This window comes from Bombus huntii, unplaced genomic scaffold (assembly GCF_024542735.1).
Source record: "Bombus huntii isolate Logan2020A unplaced genomic scaffold, iyBomHunt1.1 ctg00000098.1, whole genome shotgun sequence".
Classification (NCBI taxonomy): domain Eukaryota; kingdom Metazoa; phylum Arthropoda; class Insecta; order Hymenoptera; family Apidae; genus Bombus; species Bombus huntii.
In genome coordinates this window covers 9,930-17,810 of record NW_026099353.1, presented here as the reverse complement: position 1 = coordinate 17,810, position 7,881 = coordinate 9,930, and the positions used below count along the sequence as shown (strand labels likewise).

The 7,881-nt window shown below is 35.8% G+C and overlaps 2 long non-coding RNA genes across 2 annotated transcripts; both read left to right on the top strand.

Moving 5' to 3' along the window:
• Positions 1-1,606: 1,606 nt before the first annotated feature.
• On the top strand, positions 1,607-2,352 carry LOC126876839 (uncharacterized). Its single transcript, XR_007694552.1, has 3 exons — positions 1,607-1,708; positions 1,921-2,016; positions 2,093-2,352. It is a non-coding gene; the product is annotated as an uncharacterized LOC126876839 (long non-coding RNA).
• An 8-nt stretch (positions 2,353-2,360) lies between these two features.
• On the top strand, positions 2,361-3,193 carry LOC126876842 (uncharacterized). Its single transcript, XR_007694555.1, has 3 exons — positions 2,361-2,715; positions 2,799-2,895; positions 3,058-3,193. It is a non-coding gene; the product is annotated as an uncharacterized LOC126876842 (long non-coding RNA).
• The last annotated feature ends 4,688 nt before the right edge of the window (positions 3,194-7,881 follow it).

Below are 7,881 nucleotides of genomic sequence, written 5' to 3'. Positions count from 1 at the left end.
TTTTGCCCACTTCTCACACCTCGTTATGGTATTTAATCTAATTTCCTCTAATCTTAGTTTTGCTCAAAATACATATAACATGTACGTTATAAATTGGAGTATTTCAATACACAAATCAATAGAAGATTATTACTGTATATAAGTATAATTTCAATACAATTCGATCGATATATTTCAGTATCTTTGATTAAAAATTTAACGATCCTTTCAGGCTGACCGCGGCGGATCACTGCTGATACAACATGAATTAACCTCGTATTTAATAGGTATTGTGTCTTATGCTTATAAGTGCGGCACAGCTGGGTATCCCAGCGTTTACACTAGGGTCACATCGTACCTTGACTTCATTCTCCAAGCGATGCAATAATATGATATTACTGTTCCATAAATATCATTGTGTAAAAAACGTAAAGTTGGATTTTCTTATTGTGGAGATAAGAAACAGCTCAAATTTACATTGTTTTGTACGTTACAAATTATAGGCTTAAAATGTACGAAATGTAACTTTGAAACGACACTAATTTTTTACGCACGATAAACCTCCACAACTTAGGTATGTAAAGATGATAAACGTATATTAATTCTATTAATTTGGTAATAATAAACCAACTTTCTGAGAAGTTCTGTAAATTTCGTTTCTTTTGTATCAAGAGAATAATGGAATATTCCACTTAGATCGTATACTTCTTGTATGTACGTACAAAATTTTCCGGCTAATCTAAAACACTTCATAAGATAGAGAGCTTCTGGAAATTCGGACACAGAGAGTGCATAAAATACAAGATAAGTCTCGTGTCTTTCAAAATTATTTTTTATTCGCTAAAAACGTCCTGTGTACTCATGCAATCACATGCAACCTCGAAACTTCACTTATTTTTTATCACTTTCCAATTCAATACACAGTTTCTGCATTTTTGACTATATGTAAGAGAAATTTCCATTCAGCCAAAGGTGTACTTACAGATTATAGATTCCTATACGACTCTCAGTAAAAATTTATCCGCACTCCAGATAGTTAAAACTTCTGTCGACCGTATTGATCCATCTGCACTCTTCGTATGACGTCAATATCTGTTCAGTGCTGCTGCGCAGGTTTCTTTGTGTTACGTCAATTCGTTTGTGACCGTTGCGCGAGTAATGGCGCTTTGCAATGGTGATTTGCAGGAAAACAGTGCAGGATGCTGTGATTCGTTTCTTGTGGTCGGAGGTTATGTTTGATGCCTATATTTATCAAAGATTTAATGCACATTATGGAGAAAGTGTTTTGTCACGAAGTGTGTTTGAATGGGCACAAAAGTTCAAAGAAGATCGCACAAGTGTTATGAAAAAACAGCTGGACGCCCGTCCACATCCACGATGACAACATTGAACGTGCTCATGAACTTATGCTCTATGGAATAGACGAGTGACAGTGGATAATGTGGCAAATCATTTGCAAATCAGCCACGGCTCTGCTTATGCAATAGTACACGACAGATTTGGATTTTAAAAAGTTTGTGCGAGATGGATGCCGAAAAAGCTGATGAAAAGGTGAAGACGACGATGCATTCGTGGTTCGCAGCTCAGCCCAAAACATTTTTTAATGAGAAAATATAAAGGTCCTTCGGCAAATGGACAAAGTGTATACAGAAATCGAGTGATTATGTCAAAAAATGATGTATGTCTTTTTTGACAATTGCTTAAAATAAATTCTACACCGACAGAGCGGGTAACTTTTTACTCACCCTCGTAAGACACTTAAATTTCCAATCTATTATGATGAATAAAAGAGCTTATACTATTAAATCTAATTGTATTTTGTTGCATGAGAGTACACGTGTATGTGATGTACATTACCTTTATATCCCCTTGAACGCTTCAATATTGCGCATATATACTATATTTTGTACAGCTTCTATAAAATTTCGTATGTTTGTTTAGGCTGTTAATCTAGAGGCTGGAGTACAAAGAAGTGGCACAATGATGTGGGCTGATGACATTTATAATTATCAAGGAATCACCCCTACATTCGCTCAGGTATATATCGTTGACTATAATGTATTTAACATATATGATTGTTAGAATATTAATAATTAATTTTTAATTCTATCAGAATTTTAATGAAACTGTCCCTTGGGAAGGAAGAACTGATACCTTGATATCACGGTTTGTACATCCTATATATACGACAAATTTTAGAACATTATATAACGAAGAACCAGATCGTCGTGGCCATGTGATGTGAATAAAAGGACTTGAATTTGATGATATTTTTATAATGTTAGATAACATAACTAAGTATCTTCACAGTAAGATAGGATGACATGGTTTACATGATCTTAATGTTGTTCACTCGAGTGATGATATTATAAGGAAAAGCGTAATATCACAGGTAGGATGATTCATAATTTAGAACTACTAACTCATGTATGTATTAAAAATTAAAGAAATATATTAAATTTTATAGGATATTTATGTTTAGTAACCAGTAATTCAGAGATTGGTATTCATGGTTACTATAACGAGGCTGTAGAAACGCACCCTTTCTTCTTTGCAAATGGCCCTGTATTTATGTCTAAGCCGAAACTGGAACCTCTGAATAATTTAGATTTATTCTTGTTATTTTCTAAAATACTTATCTACAGTATACCATAAGGAATGATACCGTATCGCACCTAATCAAGTGCCTTAAGAAACATCAACAGGATATCACAGTAATCCCTTATCGACTGATATGTAAGTAAAAGTTATCTGTCATTGTTATACACAATTATGTGTTAGTGTTATACACAGTTATTTATCATTTTCTATTAATTCAGTTGTAGCCACTACAATATCTATGACACTGGTAGTAATTATAAGAACAATAATGATGTTCTATAAGAGGAAATGATGATTAGGAACAAAAACTTACAGGTAAGTCAAAGTATATGTTATTTGCCATTTGAAAAGAAAGTTACTAACTTGGAATTTTTTGATAAATAATAATTGTGCAAAATATATTGGATTTCAAATTTGTCAAAAATTGAAATTTAAGAAGCATTGTAATAATATAACATTAATATTTTGATTTTTCAGGAGATATCATGCGGTGGATGGATAATATGTAAAAAATATTAAGCAGTATATGAATTTTCATATTGCGTAGAGATAACAAAATGAATTTTAAAAAATGTCGACATGGTAATAAGAAATAGCATCATGACAAAGAATATATAAACACAGTTTCATTTTTTATAAATAAAAATTTGTTGTTCCAGATTTTGAAATATAGTGAAACGTTTAATTAGTATCTTAATATCTTTAAATAATTATTATTTTAGAATCAATTGTAATTGTATCATACGTACTTTTGAATTCGTGCAAGAACATATGTTATTTTGAAGTAGTTATTATTAGGAAATTGTTAGACGCGAACAGTATGCGAAAAGTTAGTATGTAGTGTAATAATTATCAATCAAAGCACAAGAATTAAATTCTTTAGGAAAAAATTTCCGGAATTTCTTATTTACATGATTATAAAGAAATCCATAACAAAAAGGAGCTGCTTTCTAATACTTCTCTTCCTTGTAATGCCTACGTTAACAATAACGAGGTTCGACTTTTTGTTTTTAGAGGGATACTGGAAAATTTGAAAGTACAGTACCATTGGGAAGAAAATCACGATATTGAAAACGATATTTGCAAGTAAATTTCCAAAAAATCTGTTTTCAAATTTTCGCTTTCTATTTCACATTAAAAGAAAGGGAGGGCTGCCTTCTTTTTCTGCAAGACAAAACAAACATTCTGAATCTCGTATCAATGAATGATGTCAATAAGTTATTTTTCTTTTCAGATTGAACAATATTCCAGATTTATTCATAATTTCATACTACGCGAAGAATAGACTTTCATAGGTATATAAAGGAAATATTAAGTATAGGAAAACTCTTTTTCGTTGTAGGTGACATATGCTTCACGGTTGAACACATGTATTTTTGAACACATATAAATGAAAAAGTACTCTTATGGAGAAAAAGAATTGATACCTTCGATTGACATTAGATAATGTATATAAACTTATGAACAATCACTATCACTATCAGTTTGTATTTTAGGTGCACACGCAGATTTGTTGGAGTTCTTATAAAATGTACTTCCTGTACGAACGTTTTATTCTTCCAAATTTTACGATACTATGTCTCATATGATAACTATATGGATTAAACGTAATATAAATGATCCGAAAATAGACTCGAACGACATTAATTGTCTTTCTATTTATACCAATATCGAAAATACAAGTAAAGCTGGAGCAATAGTATGCAAGAATGGACTATTTATTATTTTAAACCAAATCATAGCATATTCAGAATGCACAGTATTATCATGAAACGACGAGTTTTATGTTAATTCCGACCGATTACAATACCTTTCTTTCGTTTACAAGGAACGACGAGACTGGCAGTTGCGTGATTTCCAATGCAAAAGCCGCGATATCTGCACGATAACCTAACCTCAACCGATTTTGTTGTACTATTCTTACGTGGACTTCGTTTGTACCACTTTCGTAACAAAAATAGAATACGTAGAACACAGCATTCCGTTATGCGATATTGTCGATTCCTAACATCCGAAAAATCAGAGATAATTTTTTCCCTACAGTTGTACATTTGTGTGAAAAATTACGAACGTAAAGTTGTTTGGTGCATGCACAGTCCTCCCCTCCGCTGCATTTGCGTGGACATGCTAGAAAGATTCACTTTTCCACGGTGAAACTGTATGTATTATAATTTCATTTTTACAAAGGTCGAACATCCTACTATGCATAAATTTAATATTAATATAAGCAGGTTTCGTGTTAAGTATTACATCTGACGTATAAGCACACGTGTGTACGAGCCTTGGTTTTAAATGTCTTATAGTAGACACCGAAAAGATTATTCAGTTGGATATCTGACTCAACATCAATATTTTACTAGGAGATAACATGTTAAGAACACGTTGGTGGATGGCATGGGAGATGATGAATGAAGACATACTTCTGTGAGATACATAAAATAGTAGTCAGAACGTATTTTGGCGCTTGGGGACAGCAACAGCTTTTTTTTTTGTTTTTATTTATTTGTTGAAATTACAATCAATTCTCGCGTTGAGAATTTTCAGTAATTTTTCCGGCGTGGCGCAGTGACATGGCTGTTTATTTACAATAAGTTAATACTTATTATAGATAGGTATAATTTATAAGTATTATAAGTAAGTGCATATGCTTAATTTGGATAATTAAATGAATCTAACGTTTAGGTCTAGCGAGTAGTGCCTCTTCAGCCTGCGAATCTGGTCCGTCGTATCGAGTAGTCCAGTGATTAGGGGGTTTCGGTGTTTCTTGACTCTTTTGCTATATCTGTCGCTATATTTTGCTATTTCCTCTTTGACTGTAGGTATCTTGAGGTCGCGATGGATGGTTTCGTTGGTAACATACCAAGGTGCGTCTATTAAGGCTCTTAGCGCTTTCGATTGGAATCGTTGTAGTATTTCGATGTTGGAGTTACTTGGACAGCAACAGCTGGTGATACTGTCATACACCTCCATTTATAAACTTTCGAAAATCGATGTGACCTTCAAACTTTAGTGTATTCTGTTTCACAGCACAAAATGTTTCCGAAACGTAAGTTTATTGTTACAATAAACTTGACTAGTGGCTCTGAAATACTATCCTTGAAAAAACAATGGGGAAATTGGAGCAAAAAAAAAGAAGGAAATAAACAAAGACCTTGTTGGTTCGTAAAAATAAAATATGCTACAGGAAAAATTTTTTCCAACGGATTGAGATGCGACAAGCTTTAAAAGCTATGACGCGAATCGAGCGTTTGTCTACAAGAGCGCATTTTCGGTGGATATATATGTCGGAATGACATTGGGGATAGGGTTGTCGGTGTTTGAGGAGTCTTCATTGAAGGTAGCCATCGTTGCGGTGTAACGAAGATACGATTTATTGACACAGGCATGAATAACACAGGTTTTGACAATCTACCACGGCGGTGAGACGTCCGCGACACTAGTGACAGTGGTCTCCGGTTCAATAACGAATCCGCGGCCAACGGGATGACAGATGGGCGTTCTCGCTGAATCTAAGTCTGACTCGTAAAAATAATTGCTGAGCGTAAAGACGTTACTCTTTGGTCGACGGGAGCGCGTAAAAGAATGCCCGTCCCGTCCCGACGATGTCACAGAGGAAAACTATAATGGGGTGTGTCTAAGGACACGAGATCATCGGATTCGTCGAGGAAAGCCTTCGTTTAGGAAGTAAGGGAAATTGACGTTGCTGCTAATTGGTCAATCTCCATATCGGTGGTTAGAAAAAGATGTTAGCCGCCCTCGAGGGAAAGTTGCTAGTGGGAGACGCCGCTCGTTGAAAAATATGTCTCCCCTATCTTCCCGTAGTTGGGACAAAGACTGTTTGTCTGTTTGAAGGACTTTAGTTAACTAAACCTTAAGATTTATAACGGGCCCTCCAGCTAGCCGAACATGTACTGCGGAGACGCATCGACATCTGGCAATCATCTTACTCGAAGAATAGGGTCTGCGTGTGGCGAGCCACGGGACAGAAACCGTTGGAATGTTTACTGTCGCGTGTCGCCACGAATATTTCTTTTAAGGAGAGCTATAGAATTACTCCATACCTTTGTTAGGCAAAGCGTTTATCCCTTGACCGCGGCTACGTTGGGCGACAGACTGTCACCTCGAGCCAAAGCTCACCGTCACTAATCTAGAACAATTACAATCGGATTGAATAACTACAATTGTTCAATTACAGCTATAGTAGACTCTAGGTTAGAATGTTGCGGGATTATCTAAAATTCCAAAGGCTCCGGTGTTCTTTCATCTCCGACATATAATTATATAATGACTCATTGAAAACCAGCTTTCATTTTTTGTTGATAGTATGGTAAGAAAATGTGAAGTTCGAACGCTTGTAACGATTGCCTGAGTTGCGTCATCCTTGGTTTTAGGAAAAGATAGGGAAGTCACTGAAGGGTGTCGCGGCTTCGATGTCTTTCGTAGCTGCGACGCGGAGGCCTCTCGGTTGTTCTTTGAACAATCGTCAACGTGGACGAACGTCAAAGCGAAACCACGCGAATTCGGCATTTCCGATAATACGGAACTCTGTAAACGCGACTGCGTTGAATTCGTTCGATTAATTCCTAGCAGTATCTATAAACAGTGAACTTAAGGCCCCATACACAACTGCATACGCTAGGTTGTAAGAAATAATAGCTATATAAGTATGTAGCGGCGCATGAGTTAGAGAACGATGCAAATCGAGAGCGACTCATATTATTGTTTTGCCTCGTGACACTTACACAGTCTTGACGTACATGTAACGTCAACAAATATCTCCAACAGACTCAGGAAACCTGAACAGCCTTGCACACGACACCGACTCCCAAAACAAAGGAATATGAATTCGGCACATAGGCATAAGATAAACGAACATCTAGAAGGGCTGTGTCTTGATCGAGTCTTTCAGTCTTTCGGTAACGGTCAAATCGCACACTTGTAATCCTATTATAAAATAAAGGTACCTCGAACTCTGGTTCAAGAACCCAACATTTTTTTATTATTATTTTCCCATTATTTTTACGTGACATTTTGGCGATCCTGCCAGGATCCATTCGCTTCAGTGTAAACGAAGTTACGATTTCGGTCTACGGACATTATTGAAGATCGAAGGATTCGAACTACTTGTGTTATGAACTTTGCTGTCAATAATTTACCACGGTGGACCAAATTAACGGGGCCACTGTCAGCATAGAACAAATCAACAGAACGAGTTTGACACTCAAACGCATTTGAACGCGCCACAGAGGAAAACACCGCAAGGGAACCTCATTCTACGAACTTACGTATCAAGGTGAGAAA